Source organism: Bos indicus x Bos taurus, chromosome 5, assembly GCF_003369695.1.
Source record: "Bos indicus x Bos taurus breed Angus x Brahman F1 hybrid chromosome 5, Bos_hybrid_MaternalHap_v2.0, whole genome shotgun sequence".
Classification (NCBI taxonomy): Eukaryota; Metazoa; Chordata; class Mammalia; order Artiodactyla; family Bovidae; genus Bos; species Bos indicus x Bos taurus.
The window spans coordinates 5,102,579-5,120,267 of NC_040080.1; the positions used below are offsets into that span (position 1 = coordinate 5,102,579).

At 55.6% G+C, this 17,689-nt stretch overlaps 1 protein-coding gene across 4 annotated transcripts in view; it reads left to right on the plus strand.

The window, feature by feature from the left end:
- The window catches only part of SHISAL1 (shisa like 1), a 142,595-nt gene that overhangs the window by 105,730 nt on the left and 19,176 nt on the right, over positions 1-17,689 (plus strand). The window lies entirely within an intron of this gene.

The window sequence follows — 17,689 nt, forward strand, 5'->3', positions numbered from 1 at the left end:
ACCTGGGGGTCCCTGGGCAGTGCAGGGCTGGAGGGAAAGGGGAGGGGGTCTGTGTGTTTTGGAGCAGGACCCCATTGTGCGGACGACCAGCACCAAGCACAGGCACCAGCCCCTGGAGCAGCCAAGCTGAGCAGAGATGCTCAAGTTCAGAGTCAGGTGTGGGGTTCAGGTGCTCTGCAGGGGCGGGGCTGCAGCCATGGACACACAGGACATGGGGTACGTCATCCCAGGACGTAACAGCACCGAGTCAGCCTGCAAGATCCGATGCAGAAACCTCCAACACGGTGACCCCTGCCGAGTCCATGCACTTGACAGGCAGCCCGGCCCCAGCTCTGCCAGTTACCAGCTCCGTAACTTTGGGCAAGCCCCGTCACCCTCCTCACCTGCCCATCCTTGTGAAGGAGCGGAGTGTAAGGACCTGCACTGCCCATCCCCACCTCCCGCCACCCCAGGGGTGTGCTGCTGCTGCTGCTAAGTAGCTTCAGGCGTGTCTGACCCTGTGCGACCCCATAGACGGCAGCCCACCAGGCTCCCCCATCCCTGGGAGTCTCCAGGCAAGAACCCTGGAGTGGGTTGCCATTTCCTTCTCCAATGCATGAAAGTGAAAAGTGAAAGTGAAGTCGCTCAGTCGTGTCCGACTCTTAGCGACCCCATGGACTGGAGCCCACCAGGCTCCTCCGTCCATGGGATTTTCCAGGCAAGAGTACTGGAGTGGGGTGCCATTGCCTTCTCCGAGGGGTGTCCTGAGGATCAAACAAAATGGCTGGCGCATAGTAGGTGCTCAGTGAACCGTTGCTGCTTCTTTGTTGGAGACGCAGCCCAGCTAGTTCATGATCGTTTAAGTAGCTAACAGATTGTGACCTTTTCAATAATGGATGACTTAAATAATTAATAAGATACACTTAAATCAGCTTGTGCTTATTGATCGAGTAATTGCCCCATCTGTCACACAGCAGACAAAGAGGCAGGCGTGCTCAGCTCAGTTGGACAAATGTGGACTGGGTGAGTCCTCTGGGCAGGGCACTCGAGCCGGGCTCCCGGTAATGTGGAGGTGATGGGTGAGAAGGGGCTGCTCTTCACTTTGAGGAGCGGGGAGGGGACGCACAAGCCCACCCAAAGCTACAGACCATGAAACCGCTGTTGGCTCAGCCCCAAAGGTGGGGTTTCCTGAGATGTGGGTCTCTCACTGAAGACACACCTGGGGTGTTTGTCAAAATAAATTCCTGGGTCTCAGCCAGAGCCTCCTGATCAGAAATCTCTGGAGGTGATGCCTGTAGGCATGACAGTTTGAGAACCACTGCAAAATGTCATTCCCAGGAGCCGAGTGTTCTGAGAGCTGAGAATCTACTGTGTAGATGAAGGTAGTTCTGCCTCATCCCTCCATCCCTCCCCGTGTACTTGACAAGACCACAATGTGAGCCCATCTTTCTGGGGAGGTGCCGTTCTGCCTGCAGGCAGCCCGCTCCAGTATTCTTACCTGGAGAGTCCCAGGGACAGAGGACCCTGGCGGGCTACAGTCCACAGGGTCGCAGAGTTGGGCACAACTGAAGCACCTTAGCACGCACGCACGCTCCTCAGAACCTGGATGGCTTCCCTGCACCATAAGGGACCGCGTTGGTCCACTTCTGAGTTGCTGCGTCTGGTCCTAACAGTTCTCAGTCTCTCCCTTGCTGTTAACCCTTGCCTGTCTCCAAGGTCTCCCCCTTTCCACACCACGTGCCTCCTGTGTGCCAGGCGCTGTGCTGTGCTATCCAGATAAGGTTCGAGGCAACTGGCTGTGGACGGGAAAGAGCATGCAAGCTTTGGGGGTGGTCCGTGACGTTCAAGTTCATGGCAACTGTATGAAAGGCTGAGGTCACGGCCCACAGGGTCTGCTGTCTACAGGGGGAGACGTTTCATTTTGGAACTCAGGGCCGCTGCGTGCCCTCCTGGGTCACATAGGCAGACTCAGAATGGAGTTTCCATCACTACGTGAGCCTTCCTTCAAGAGCAAGCTTCAGGAACATGCAAGGACCTAATGGGGGTGGGGGTCCCCGGAGTGCTGCCTGCCTCCCGTTCTGCCCTCCACTCCCTGCGTGACCTTGGGCCGGGGCCTCCGGCTTGGGCTTCTGGTTTGCCAGCTGAGGGGAGAAGGGATGGAGCAGACCTTCGTGTTGCTGGGCCTCCTTGATTCAAGGAGTGAGCACCCTTGGCTCCAGCAATGTCTACTGAGTGCTTGCTGTGTTCTGGGCACTGTCTGTATCCTTTCGTCCTTTCCAGGATCCCTTGGGCTAAATGCCCATGGCACGGGCACCAGCCCCAAGGTCCCCAGTCAGCAGGGTCAGCACGTGATGGGGGTGGCGGGCAGGTGAGCAGTCTGGCTCCAGCCCCTGCCCTCCTGCCACTGGACGGCGGCTCCCCACCCTCTGGGCTGCCAGGAATCCCTGCCCCCTCCTGGTGTGGACCTGTCTGCCTTTCGGTTTGGCTAAAGTTCCCCAAACAGTCCCTGCCCCTCCCTGACTCTGTGCAGGAGCTGGGGACGCAGACGCAAGCAGGGCAAACGAAGTCAAAGTTGAGAGCAACCATCCCAGGATGGAGGTTGCCATCCCATACAGGAGGGCACAGGCAGGCTGTGGGGCTGAGCTGGCCGAGGTCAAACAAGCCTCTCTCTGTGGGCAGCGGTGGCGGGGGGCAGGCAGGGGGAGGGCTGTGGCGTGCTCACGGGTGCTGTCAAACCAGGGGTCGGGGGTGGCTGGAGAGTCGGGCTGGGTTGCTGCCATCAGTGTTTCTCCTGGAACAAGAGCTCGAGTCTGTGCCGCTTTACTCCGAATTGTCACCTGCATCTTCCAAACACCCACGTTCCAGCCGTTGTGAGTGCTTCCCCGGGGCATCGCCGAGACGCGTCTCCTCGAGCACGGAGCCCATCAGCTGCTCCCTAAGCCTGTCTCGTTCTCTCTCTTTCGACTTTCACCTCAAGAACTCTTCGTGGCCTCTCTCTCTCCCCCCTTCCCCCATCCCAGTCCTGTGCTACATGGATGACCCCAGCTGCTCCAGCTCCTGGAGGCGCCTCCATTCCTGGCCCACAGCCCAGCTTCTCCCCACACGGGGAGGAGGACCAGGGGTTTTCCTCTTAGAACAGGGGCCGGGGAGGAAGGGGGTCTTGCTTGGTTCCCGGAGTCTCCATCGCGAGATGCCTCCCTCTTCTGGGGGCCTCACACACCCGTTCTGGCCCTTATTTGGGGACAGAGGACTCTGGAGTCAAGTTCCAGGTCTGGACAACTCCAAGGGAGATTGAGGCAGGAGGCTTGTCATAGGCACCCCAGAGGGGAGGCCCCAGGGGGCTGCTGCTTCCCGGTCCAGCGGCTGGGAGGAGGGCTGGGCCTGGACACCCAGCAGTGGACTGAGTTGACGCTTAGCACTCCAGCGGAGTCCTGTGTGGGGCAGGGCTCAGTGAACGCTCAGAAACCCATGGAGGAGGCCATGGGCGCTGCCCCCTCCAGACAGTCAGCAGGGATCGACTCCGTGTCAGGTGGTCAGGGCACAGAGACACAGATGGAAACAAGGTCAGAGACAGGAGAGAGAAGGAAGTGGCCACTGCTGAGTGCTGACCGCGTCCCAGACACCCATCACGGGCTCCATCAGTGGGGTTGGCACCTGTCGATCGTAAAGCCATCATCCTTCGTCAGTGGATTATGTTAGTGTCATCATCGCTGTTGGCGTTGCTGGAAGCAGCTCATCTCTCGGGGCAGGAGTCGGATGGCACCACATGTGGGCTCTGCGGCCTCAGGCAGGCCCCGCCACTGGCCAGTGCCTCGGTGTCCCCGTGTAAATACCAGGCAGGGGTCGTAACCACCCTGAGAAGTAAATGGGCTGATCCTGGTACAGGACTCGGCCTGGTGCCTGACCCCCAGGTGTCGGCGGTTCTTGAGGTCATTTCACATTTGGGTAAATAAACACAGTTTAGGTCCTGCCTTGCCAGGATTGACGGGGAGGCAGAAGCAGTCTCCACCCCGAACGGGCCAGCCACACGCCACTTGTCCTGTAGGGGTGCTGAGCCCCAGTTTCGGATACGGAAGCTGGGAGGTGGGGGCTAGAAGGAGTTCGTTGACCTGCCCAGGCCAGCCAGGAAAGGGGAGACTGAGCAGGGCCCCAGCCCAGAGCCAGTGGCCTCTCTGCTGGGGGCTCGCAGAGCCTCGAGAGGGGTGGCCTCTTCCATGGGAGGGGGCAGGAGCCTCTTCATCAGAAAGTCCTCCAGCAGTGTGTGGGCTGAAGTGGCCCCAGGCTGCTCCTTAAAAAGCAGTTTCAGAGGCCGAGCCCGCATCTCCGAGCATCACGTGCCTGAGTCCCGGCGGACGCACGCTGCCTCCATCTCCTTCACTGGAAATGCCGTATCCTCACCACCTGTTTCACCTCTCAGAATGGCCTTGGGGCGACCAGGGCCGCCCCTCATCACTGTTGTCCAGAGCAGGGACCCTACAGCCCCTGAGTTAGGGAGCTTTTGGTCTGGATCGGGATTGGGGACAATCAGGTGATCAAGGGCAGCTGCCTTCGGTTCATTTCAGGAGGAAGCCAGCTTTCCCTTCGTTTACATGATAACAGCCTCAGACTGCAGCATTTCCTACTGAGATCCACTGCAGGCTCAGTCTGTCCTGGCTCATTTCCTTCTGAAAAGTGGTGACACGGCGCCCCCCCGATATTTGCTCATCACGTCCCCCTGGAGAAGGAAATGGCAAACCACTCCATTGTCCTTGCCTGGAGAATCCCACGGACAGAGGGGCCTGGTGGGCTGCAGTCCACGGGGTCGCAAAGAGTCAGGCACGACTGGGTGGCTCACGCTTCTCCCTTGTGCACTTGGCATGCTGGTTTTCTTCCGCGTGTAGGGACGTTTCACCTTGATGCCCCTCACACGCCGGCTGGCTCACCGGCCGCGGGAGGACAGTTCTGGGCTCTGCGTCTCCCCCCACCCGGTCAGCTTTTTGCCCCAGCTCAGGGTCGAGCTCCCGGTGAGTCTCGTCTCTGTCACTCTGCCATGGTTCCCGGGGTTAGAGCCTGCACCCACTGCAGGCATGTCTGGTGTTCAGGGCGCACAGTAGGTGCTCAGCAAGTGCTGTTTGGTTGACATGGCAGCTGCAGAGCTGGAGCTACCCACCCCTGCCGTGTCATCCAGCCCTCAGGCTGTGTGGCTCTTTGCCAGTGCCGGCCCCCCCAAGGGTGTGGGGGCCCTAAAGGAGAAAGAGGAGGGGACCTGGGGTGTTGCGGGAACCGCCCTGGCTTCTTGCTGCAGCTGTGGGGAGAGGGGACCCAAGACATGGTGTTATGCCCCCTGCTGCTGTATCGTCGTATTCACGTGAGTCGTTGTCCCTGGGGATCACGGTCAGACGCTCCTGGCTTTGAATCCCAGCTTGACTCCTCTGGACCTGTCTGAGCCTCGTTTTCCTCATCTGTAAAATGGGGACAATCACAGCCTAACTTCACAGTGAGGTCTTGGGACTTGTTGACGTTCTGGTTGCCTTCTAGGATTCCCGCCCCCCGCCCCTTGGTCCCTGCCTGGTGCCCTCTGGTTCATCCCACCTCCCCATCACCCCCAGGTAAGGGGCTTCAGCTCCTATTCTGGTCCCCAAGACCCTTCCCAGCCTACCTCAGTCTCTCTGAAGCCTCAGGCTCTGCCCTCTTCCCTCTAAGACACAAGTGAGCAAGTTGAGCACTGGAAACCCTGGTGACATTTGCTGTTTAGACCCACCCCTATCGTTATTTCCCTGCTAACAGCCCCCCTGAGAACTGAGCTGTGCAGCTTTTTCATCCCCTTTCACAGATGAGCAAACACAGGCCCAGAGAGGCTAAGTGACCTGCCTGCAGCCACGCTAGTAAGCCCACGGACCTCAGCCAGGGTCTCTCTAGTCCAAAGTCTCCCGGAACAAAGTCCAATCCCGAGCCCACCGCCGCAGCCCCTGTCGCTCTCAGAGCCTCTTCTGTCTCCCGCTCCCTCACCTAGAACCCACCCAGCTCATTGCAGAACTCATCCGTGCCTCCCCTGTGGGGTCCCTGGAGTTCACCCGACTCCGGAGCCTCCCCCAACACCAGGCAGAGCACAGCCATCGCTTTCTTCCCGGCTCTGCGACCACAGTCTGTGGTGTGTGGTTTCGGCAGGGAAACCAGCCAACGGCGAGAAATTCCAGAAAATTAGGAAACAAAGGGAGAGGACGAGATATCCTCTTTCCTTGGCGCCACATCAGACACCGAGGAGGCCTCCGTGACTGGGATTCCAAAGGCAGTGGATTCAGAGTCGGCCTGGGGTTTCAGTGCTCGGGGCTTCCGGCTGGGCCAGGACACCGCGGCCCTGTCCCCTCGCATCCCGTCCTTCCTGGCTGGGCCCTGCCTTCCCCCACCCGGGCTGGTTGACACGGGAAGTCACCCTCTGCCAGCTCTCCCAGTTTGCATCTTGTTCGCATGGCTTTGGTGGAAGCCTGGGAGAGTGTTTGCTCATCAGCGTGACTCGACGACTTGGGGGGATACATGAGGGATGGGGGTGGTGGTGATGGAAAGCCCAGCCCGGAGGCCTCACTTGCTGTGTATCCTCAGATGCATTGCTGGCCCTCTCTGAGTCTCCGTACCTGCTCTGGACAACGGTGATGAGAGGTGAAGGCAGGTACACGGAAGGGCCCAGCCCAGGGCTCAGCGCACAGTAGGACTGCAGGGAGCACGGACGCTCTTCCTAGGGAGCACCCCGTCTCCCCTCAGCAGCTGGCCTGTCCCTCCTTACCCCGGGGAGGGCAGAGAGCCTGACTTCTCCTTGAGGAAAATCAACGTGGGGGCCAAGAGGGAACACTTGGGTTCGGTGCTGGGGACTGAACATGAGGTGGGGAGCGCAGGGGCAGATGGCACTGCTCCAGCACCCCGTGTCCGGCCCCAGCCCCGCTAGGACAGAAGAGTGAGTGAGGGTTTTGTCTGCCTGACTCCGTGCCTCACTCTTAGCTCTCAAATACTTATTTGATGAATCCTCGTCTTAAGGGCCGGAGAAGGCAATGGCACCCCACTCCAGTACTCTTGCCTGGAAAATCCCATGGATGGAGGAGCCTGGTGGGCTGCAGTCCATGGGGTCGCTAAGAGTCCGACATGATTGAGTGACTTCACTTTCACTTTTTACTTTCATGCATTGGAGAAGGAAATGGCAACCCACTCCAGTGTTCTTGCGTGGAGAATCCCAGGGACGGGGGAGCCTAGTGGGCTGCCATCTATGGGGTCACACAGAGTCGGATACGACTGAAGCAACTTAGCAGCAGCAGCAGCATCTTAAGGGCAAGAAAACCAAGGCACAGAGAGGTTAGGTAATAGGTCCAAGGTCACCTCGCTGTTCACCCACAGCCTCAGCGTTTGAACCCAGGCCATCTGCTCCAGCCCAGGCTGTCAGGGCTGGGTCTCCAGCCTGGTCCCTTTGTCGAGGGAGCTGGATGGGAGGAGCAGCTGGAGTCAGGAGACAGAGCTTGAGGGCCTCCACATCCCCCTGAAGCCTTGGGCAGGAACTGGCTCCTTGAGGCAGAGTCCAGCCAGGGCAGGACCAAGGGCAGGGGAAGGGACTGGGAGAAAGAGGGGGTGTGTGGCATCCGATTCTGGTCCAGCGAGGGGCAGGGATGGGAGCTGACCTCCTGTACTCCTGTCCTGGGTCAGGCACCTGAACACACAGTGAAACTGACTCAAGTGCAGACCGTGGCGATGAGGGATCAGATCTGACTGGAGGGAGCCCAGAGGAGACACCTGACCATCCCGGGCATCAGGGAGAGCTTCCTGGAGGAGGTGATGGCTAGAATGGTCTCTAAGGACGAGTAGGAGTTGGGCAAACATTAAAAAATACAGCAGGGAGGGTATTCTAGTAGGAAAAACAGAATGTCCACAGGCCGCAGTGAGGGGTGACGCCCACAGAGCCTGCAAAGGAAGCAGCTGTCCGGGCACACAGTGCATCTCAGAGTTCTTCTCTCTGTTAGAATAATCAGAGCATCAGGTTCTTTTTCTGGTGCAACCCCCTTCACTGACAATATTCCACAAGAGGCCAGAAATGCCCCCGAGGGAGTCTTCTGGGGTTCAGAGCCTTCTCCTTCTGCTCTTTCCCTGTGCAGAGAGCCACAAATCCTGACGGAGACCCCCAACCCAGCCCTTGAAAGAAATAGCTGGGTGCTTGAAGACCCCCGAGCCCCCGGGGTCCAGAAGCGAGGAGCAGGTCACCTCCAAAGAGACCTGGGGCTCTGCTGGGGGTTTTTCCACTCGTACCAACGAGTAAACTGTGATATTGGGGCAAAAGGGAAGCAGGTGGATGAAGTGGTTTGGAGGGAAAGCCACGGGCAGCCCAGAGTTCAAATCCCACGGCTGCCCTCCTGAATCCCGTGACCAGGACGGTTCTCGCCCCCTCCCTACCTGACCCCCGCCTCAAGCCTCAGGGTCCTTGGGAGAGGGTGATGAGAGGCCTGGGGAGGCGGGGCTGCGGGGAGCCAGAGCCCAGGGCCCTTCTTTCTGGTCTTGGCTATCACTTCCCTGTTTAAGCCATTTCCTCTGCCTCAGCCCTCCACCAAGTAGCCATGACAGTTTCCTTTCTTTTCGTGCCAAATTTCCCATCGTAAAATCGCCCCTGCTCAATGGAGAGCAGGCGAGGAGTAGGCCAAAGGGGCTCCCCACCTAACGCGGCCCCGTCTCCCCTCGGGCCCTCGCTGGTCACCAGCGCCTGCTTCCTGTTTATGGTTGCTGCCTTCGCACATAAGACTGTGTGTCTCGGGTTTTTAGTTCAGCTTTATGTCACGGAGGGCTGCCTGCATTACTGAGAAGTTTTCATAAGCGTTGCTTTAATAGCTGTGTTCGTCGTGCCTTGAGAGGCGATGGTCCATCTCTCCGTGACCCGCCTTCGTCTTGGGCCACCTGGGGGCTTCTAACCTCCCACCCAGTGATGCTTCTCTTCCTCTCTCAGAGCATCACTCTGCTTGTGCCCTGGATCCCTCGGCCTCCAGGAAAACCCCTCCTCATCCCTGCCCAGACACGGGTCCCCTGGTGATAGAGTGCTCACCCCTCCGAAGCCAGCTGCCTGCTGGTTCTTTATAGGCAGGAAGCAGCGTGATGAGGGGCAGACCTGGAGGCTTAACAGATCTGGATTCAAATCTTGCTCCCCCATTTCCTGATGGCTGGAAGACCTCCAACAGGTGACTTAGCCAAAGTGCCCTCACCTAGAAAGCAGGTGCTGAAATCAGCCTCACTAGGGTGCTGGCTAAACGAGACATACGAAGAGCCTGATGTATAGAAATGGCTGTACACATGTTTTCCAGCTCTCCCCGCATCTCATCGGGGTGTGGCGGGCTTTCCAGGATATTGAAGATGGCAGTCAGCTGTCCCCAAGGTTCACAGCCTTCTTGGCCGAGTACCAGAGAGCAATCAACACGAGAAGGAGTTTCAGTGAATGAGTAGGAGTTTTCTGGAAGTAGAGAAAGGGCAGAGAGAGCAGCTTGGCAGTGCGTCAGATGAGGGAGAAGGCTGAGGAAAAGCGGGGAGCCCCAGGGAGCCCCAGGTCCTGGGCACCACCTCTTGTGGCTCCCAGGCCCTCCTTGGCTGCGCCTGAGTGCACTGCTCCATCCTCGTCTCCCCAGCCTTGGACGCTGGAGGGCTCTTTGACCCTCTTCTCCCCACCTTCACCACCCCAGGAACCCCACCCGGTCCATGTTTCCGGTCTTGTTGAGCTGCCCCGGACCCCTGCCTGGCTCCATCTCCACCCCCATCTCCTGTCTCCCCTGACTCCAGACTCACTCGGATGTTCAGTAGACACGGCGGACAAGCGCATCCAGGGACCCCTGCCCCCTCCCGCTGTCTGCTTGGGACAGAATCTCGGAGCCAGCTGGAGTGCACCCTCCTCTCCCACTTCACATGCCCTGTCGTCAACCATATGCCCACATGAGCCCAGAACCCTCCCTCCACACCCTTCTCCCCAGACCAGCCGTCCCAGTCCGTCTTCTCCCCTCCTAAACCTCTCTGCTTCTCTCCTCTGCCTCCCACCCGCCCCGAAGCCCAGCAGCAGCAGGCAGATCTTCAAACATGACTCAACAGCCACCGACACCTCTCTCACAAGGGGCTGAATCCAGCAGCCTCTCACTGGGCACACAGCTTGACCTGAGACCCCCTCCCCAGTCCCTCTGCCCTCCTCTCTCCCAGTTGCCCCAGCCACACTGGCCTTCCTGGTTCCTGAGCTGGCCAAGCCCACCCCCACCCCAGAGCCTTTTCACCTGCCGCTCCCTCTGCCTGAAACGCTCTCCTCCCAGACACCTGTGGGGCTCGCTCCCTTCCTTCCACCAGACACCTGCTCGGATGTCACCTGCTCCAAAAGGCCTTCCTGGACCAAGGTTTATAAATAGCAACAGTGCCCCCTCCTCCACCCCCCACCCTCCTCTCCTCCCCCTTTTACTCTTTTGGTTTCTATGTGGAGCTCACCACCTCTGTTGAGTTTGATTTCTTGTCTGCTGTCTCCTTTGCTGTCAGGAATCCTGAGGGAGATGGGATTGGTCTGTCCTGTGCCCGGCCGTGCCCCCAGCACCCGGAAGTAGGTGCTCAATAACCAAGTGACTGCATTTTTATCTGCCTGGAGCTGGGCATACAGTAGGCACTTGGTAAATGTCAGACCAATGAGTGAATGGCGTCATCATTGTTGACAACAGAAGTTCCTGTCTATTGAGGAACCAGTGAGCTAAGCAACTTCAGCGGACCATGCCAGTTCATGTCCCTAGCTTGGCCACCCCAGGCTCCATGCACAGACGAGGAAACTGAGGCTCAGAGGGAGTTAGCAGTTTCCCCAGAGCTGCGCAGTGCCTGAGCCGGCATTCATGCCCAGGTCTAGCTGACTCAAAGTCCACTGCTCGTGCATGAGCAGTGGGCTTCCCTGGACTGGGAAGCGGGGTCTCACCAGTACCTCTCCCACTGTGGGAGTGACGCCCCGAGATGGCACTCATGAAGTGCCCAGCCCCGTACTGAACCCGATGATGGGTTCCCTGTGCAAGTCAGGCCTTACCCATCCCTGGGGCAGGACCTCGAGCGTTCCCCCAAAGGGTATGAGATCTGGGGCTCCAGGCACTGGCCCACCAAGCCCTCTCTGGCCTGGACGCAGTATCTACTGGAAACCATACAGGTTCTGCACCAGCTCCGTCAAGGCTGCCACACGTACGTGGTTGGGTTACGTGGTTGATTTGGCTTGGTTTGGTTTTGGGGTCTTCCTCCTTGCCCTTGCACCATTTGTGAGGGTCTCTTTCAGCCCTCAGAATCTTTCTGGAGACCCTAAGAGGGGCTGGAGCAGCCAGGAGCCCCACGCCTCCACCTGGCTGCTCGCCACCTGCCTCCTTCCTCTAGGCACCCTGGCCCATCCAAGGAGGTCCCGGCTACACAGCAGCCAAGCAGTGCAGGCTGGTTATAGAAAACGTTGCCTCGAGAATCTCACGGCCTCAGCCAGCAAGCTTGCAGAGAGCCCAGCTGCATGGTCTTGGAGTCAGAGCTGGGTTCAGTCTGTGCCTCCACTTGCTAGTGGGGGAACTCAGGCAAATTAGCTCACTTCTCTGAGCCTCAGCTCTCCCATCTGTAGGATGGGCCCAGTAGACTGACCCTGCTGGCTGACTGTGAGGAATAGAACAGGGCCTGGCCTGTGATGGGAGCCTCCATAAATGCTCATTGTAATTATTGGTGTGTTATCAGTACAAGAATGAAAGTGGAGAAGAAAAGCCACAGAATCACTGCCCCCCGACCCTGCCACACACACACATACACGGGTGTTTTGCATTTTCTGCTTTCTCGTGCGTGTGCTTTTACACGCTTCCAAGAGTGATGTACAGGAGGCCCCCTTATCCAAAGTTCCCTTTACCCAGTTTCAGTTGCCTGCAGTCAACCTTGTTTGAAAATATTAACTGGAAAATTCCAGAAATGAACAATTCACAAGTTTTAAATTGCTCACCATTCTGAGAGACATGATCAAATCTCACGCCGTCCCGCCCAGGATGTGAAACGTCCCTTCATGTGGGGTGCTCCACCATCCGTCTCTCGGGCCTCTCGGTCATTGCAGGGCTCGCGTTCAAGCGACCCTCACGTGCTGGATAATGGGCTCTCGGGGCAAGAACGGTGATGCTGGCGGGTTGGCTGTGCCAAAGGGAAGCCGTAAGTGGTTCCTCTTAGTGAAAGGATGGAAGTTCTCAATAAGGAAAGAAAACACAGTTAAGATCTTGCTAAGCTCTATGATAAGAATGAATCTTCTACCCGGGAAATTGTGAAAAAGGAAAAAGGAACCTGTGCACTGCAAAAGTAACAGCCGCAGGGCCTCCTCAGTGCTTACTGTAGACGGAAAAGGCGTTAAATCTGTATGATGAGGTACTTAGAGAGAGACCACACTCACATAACTTTTATTACAGTGTATTGTTATAATTGTTCTATTTTAATATTAGTTGTTGTTGTTAACCTTAAATTGTGCCTAGTTTATAAATTAAACTTTATCATAGGCACATATGGATACAAGAAAACATGGTCTACGTAGGGTTTGGTTCTCTCTGTGGTTTTAAGTACCCACGGAGGTCTTGGGATGTATCTCCTCCATGGTTATGGGGGGACGACTGTACTCACAGTTCTGCATTCTGATTTTATTCACCTAACATTAAATTAGCCGTTACCCTGTGGTTTTGACTTAATTTTTCTAAATATCATCGTAGCAGCTTTTCAGTGGTCCAGATTCCATATGCTGGCACTAAATCAGCCATTTCACCCCAGCAAGGCATTTACACAACTTAACTATATATATATATATATATATATATATATATATATATATATATATATATATATATACGTGTGTGTGTGTGTGTATGTGTATATATATATTTTTTTTACTATGATGAAAACATTGCAAAGGGGAGGAACATACTCTGGCAAGTTAGGAATGGCAACAAACACTTTTACATGTTTATGGTTTTCCCTTTTTTGAAGTATGTCCTCTGCATGGATTCCAGGCCAGTGGATTGTTGAGTGCAGGCGTGTGAGAGGTTTATGGCTCTTTGTGTTAGCATCAGCCTCATTCCTAAACGGACTGTCCCCACCCGCAGCTTCTGAGGATGTAGCCCCTTCTCCAGCCTGAGGTTTGCTTTTTTTAAAATTATTTTATTAATGGGGTCAAACACCTTGCCTTTCATCTGTTAAGTAATTGTATTTCCTCTCCTGTGGCGTCTGTATGTGCTAAGTCACTTCAGTCGTGTCCAACTCTGAGACCCTGTGGACTGTAGCCTGCCAGCCTCTGCTGTCCATAGGATTTTCCAGGCCAGAATACTGGAGTGGGTTGCCATGCCCTTCTCCAGGGGAACTTCTTACATGTCTCTTACATCTCCTGCATTGCAGGCGGGTTCTTTACCACTAGCGTCACCTGGGAAGCCTCCTCTCCTGTGGGGGTGCCCACATATTTCACCATGACCCCCAAATAGGAAATAATTGAAGCCATTTCCATCAGCACGTGTTTCCTAAACTTCAGCTCCTGGGTGTTCCTCTTGCCTGTGTGCCTCTCTCCCTTGTACTATTTACTTACTACATTTTTTATTGATCTTAAATCAAGCCATTTTTTAAAAAAGAAAACCCAGACTTGCTCTAAGCACTCATATCTTTGATTTCAGGGTTACCTTTTTCCCAGGAAACTCTCCTATGCGATGGGTGGGAGTGTAAATTGGAGCAGCCACTCTGGAATACAGTGTATAGGTTCCTTAAAAAAGTAAAAATAGAGCTATCACACAATCCAGCAATTCTGCTCCTGGGCATGTAGCCGGAAAAGACTAAAACTCTAATCTAGGAGGATACACGCACCCCAGTGTTCATAGCAGCAGTATTTGCAATAGTCAGACATGGAGACAACCTGTGCTGCCACCAAATGATGGACAAAGAAAATGTGGCGCATCTGTACATGGGGTAGTACCTAGCCGTAAAAGAGGATGAAATAGTGCCATCTGCAGCAACTTGGATGGACCTAGAGATGGGTCTTATGATACTAAGTGAAGTATCAAAGACAAATGTCACACGATATCCCTTCCCTGGGAGCTCAGTTGGTAAAGAATCCGCCTGCAATGCAGGAGACCCCAGCTTGATTCCTGGGTCGGAAAGATCCTCTGGAGAAGGGATAGGCTACCCACTCCAGTATTCTTGGGCTTCCTTTATGGCTCAGCTGGTAAAGAATCCGCCTGCAATGCGGGAGATCTGGGTTCAATCCCTGGGTTGGGAAGATCCCCTGGAGAAGGGAAAGGCTACCCACTCCAGTATTCTGGCCTGGAGAATTCCATGGACTCTAAAGTCCTTGGGGTTGAGAAGAGTCGCACGTGACTGAGTGACTTGCACTTTCATCACTTATATATGGAATCTAAAATGTGATACAATGAACTTATTTACAAAACAGAAGCAGACTCACAGACTCAGAAAACAAACTTACAGTTACCAAAAGGCAAGGGTTCGGCGAGGGGTAAATTAGAAGTTGAGATTAGCAGATACACACTAGTATATATAAAACAAACAATAAGGTCCTACCGCAGAGCGCAGGGAACTATATTCAATATCCTGTAATAAACCATAATGGAAAAGAATATGAAAGACATTATATATGTTTATATACATATAACTGAAACACTTAGCTGTACGCCAGAAGCTAACACAACTTAACTAACAGTAAATCAATACATTACTAACAGTAAATCAACTATACTTCAATTTTTTAAAAAAGTTACATTTTTCCTAGTACATATAAAACAAACCCATAAACATACCCAAGAGTTGGGGGGGGGGGCCACCTCAACAGAAAGTGAAAGTGAAAGTTGCTCAGTCGTGTCCAACTCTTTGCGACCCCATGGACTATACAGTCCATGGAATTCTCCAGGCCAGAATACTGGAGTGGGGAGCCTTTCTCTTCTCCAGGGGATCTTCCCAACCCAGCGATTGAACCCAGGTCTCCCACATTGCAGGTGGATTCTTTACCAGCTGAGCCACCAGGGAAGCTCAGTAGAACTGGCAGTTAAATCTTGAGACATTTTCGGAGCCTGTTGTAAAACACAGCCACTATAAAAATTCAACGATAGACATTTCCAATTCAGTAGATCCTATTAAACGCAAAGGTGGCAGATATTCAAAACTCTTCACTTCCTGATTGTTTTGCTGTGTCTGCTCCTCGCTGTGCTCTTGAGGTCTTCTTATCTGTGTGGTGGAAACCGGCAGGATGGTGACCGCCACCCACCCCTTCGGGGCTCCGCACTCAGCAACATCATGTTGGCAGTGTTTATGTTTGTGCCATAGAAATGGGCAGTAAATGCTACAAACCAGGCTGCTTTTCCCCTGCAGGACTGGTCGCTAAATGTTTACCAGCTCACCGCTGTGCGGTACGGCTTATGCTGGCACCTCCCAGGGTCTGCCTGCCCCAGTGGTCTGCTTACTGTGGAGAAGCAGACGTTTTCTTAGGTGAAGGCAGGGTCCTGGCGCTCCCGGGGACATCCCAGCAGCAGTAGCCAGGATGAGAAACAAGGTGACTCTGGGGGAGGTTCATCCACCCTCCCAGATCCTGGTCCTTCAGGTGCAGGGAATAAGGGGTGGGTGGGGCCAGGAGACAGAGCCTGGTCGGGCCTCTGGCCACACATCTGGCTCTCAGCCCCCGAGAAGACCTCTCGGCATCCCTTTGCAAACCCTCTGGTTCCATCTGCCCTTCCTTCTCTGAAAGAGCCTGCAGCAGGCACCGTGAACTCCCAGATTTATTCAACCAGCGCTTTATCCAAGGTCGGCACTAGGTCGTGGCCGGTGCTGAGTGCTGGGGGTAGAAAGATGAAACGGGTTTAGTCCTGCCTGCAGGGAACACTGGCCGGTGTTGGGCCGGAAATCGATCCTGCCCCTCCGCTTGCTTTGCCTGGAAGATCAAGGTATTCAGCCTTGGGGTGAATATACCTCGGGCAGGGTTTGGGGAAAAAAATCCCTGAAAGTGCACTTCCAGAGTGAACTAGACCCACTCTTTCTGGGCCCAGGATGCAGCTCAGCGAGGTGCGTGAGTGAGGGCTTTGGGTCCGGCCAACAAGATCCGTGGGGCCTGTGACCTTGGGTAAATCACTCACTCCTCCAAGCCTGCTTGCTTGTCGGTGAAAACAGTGGCACCAAGAGGACAGAGGGGGTGCCTTTTAGGAGCCTGACACAGAGCCGGTGCTTAGCCCTGTGGTGCCCCCATGCCCAGGGCCCCGCTGCCAGGCGGGTGTGGTGCCATGTACATGCATAGCGTATAGTGTGTGGGGGTATGTGTGCATGCAGAGCGCAGGGGTGTGGTTTGGGCGTGGTGTGCATGTGTGTGTAGATGTGTGTGTAGTGTGCACACTCATCTCTGCCCCCTCTGCCCCCTCCTGCCGCCTCGGTCCTGACCCAAGAGCCATGGGCAAGGGGCATGGAGGAGGGGCCAGGGCAGCTAGGGGTGAAGGAAGAAAGAAACAAGGCAGGTCGGCACCCAGCCTGCGGGAGCACAGCGGTGTGAATGGCGCCAGGGCCCGGGGCCAGGAGCCACGGACAGCCTAGGATAAGGTGCAAACGCTCCCAGGAGGCACCTTCACCTCCCAGGGATTTACAAAAGAGTGGACCAAACCCTGAGCCCCGGGCCACACTACGGACACGGAATGAATCAGACCCCTGTCTCAGACCCCATGAGACCCTCACCCAAGCCTGGCCTCTGTGGCTTCCCTTCCCAACTCCCCACGGGCTCCTACTTAACCCTCAAAACCTTACTCAGGTCGCTCTCCTCCAGCCCCTGGAGGACCTCTGTCCCTGCTCCCATCACAGGCAGGACCACGTGGTCTGTTGTCCCCTCTGTGCCCACTAGACTGGGCAAGAGCAAGGACAGTCTGAGTCCTGCTGGGGATCCCAGGGCCCGGAGCAGAGCCCTGGGCTGGGAGTCAGGGTGGCTGACGAGCCCTGAGTGGCTTGTTCCCCCAGCACACTGCTGACTGCTGTTTAACCTTGGGCAGCCCCTTCCCTCCCCGAGCCTTACTGTCCTCACCGTGTCAGTCGAGGGAAGGGACAGAATGCTTCCATGGTGCCTTTCAATTTAAAACCTCCCCGACCTTCTACCTGGCTAACAGAGACATGGACAGGGACAAGAACAGATGTGGAAAGCGCTTTGAAAAATTCATAGCAGGAAGCCCAGGGAGAGAGGCTTTCCTTTTGTGGGGTGGGAGGAGAGGGGAGCTGCGGACAGAGCTGCGGATGAAAAGGACCGCTTCCGGAGCTCTTTGTGGCATTTAATGTGGAATGCAGAGCGCCCGGGAAAGCAACGGCATCAAATATTTACTAAAGCAGCATTAAAAATTCACCTTTAGGATGCAGAGGTTTAAAGACCCCGAGCTTCCTGCAAAATGCTACAAGGCAGGAGGGCGAAATGATGGGCAAGAGGGTGTGTGTGGGGTGTGAGCAATGATGTCCCCGGAACCAGGCACTGCTCCCCACGGACCCCTCCTCTACTCCCCCTGCCAAAGCGGCCTCCAGCCCTGTGTCTGCAGAGGCATGCGGGCAGCCCTCCTCGGCCATAAGCCTTTCTGAGGCACCGGTGACCTGCGGGATAAGAACAGGCCCTCGGCTCAGCCTCCATGGCCCTCCGTGATCTGGCTTCTGCTTCTCTGGGCAGCTGAGTCCCGTAGGATGAAAGGAGTGAGCTGCTGAGGCTGGAGGAGAT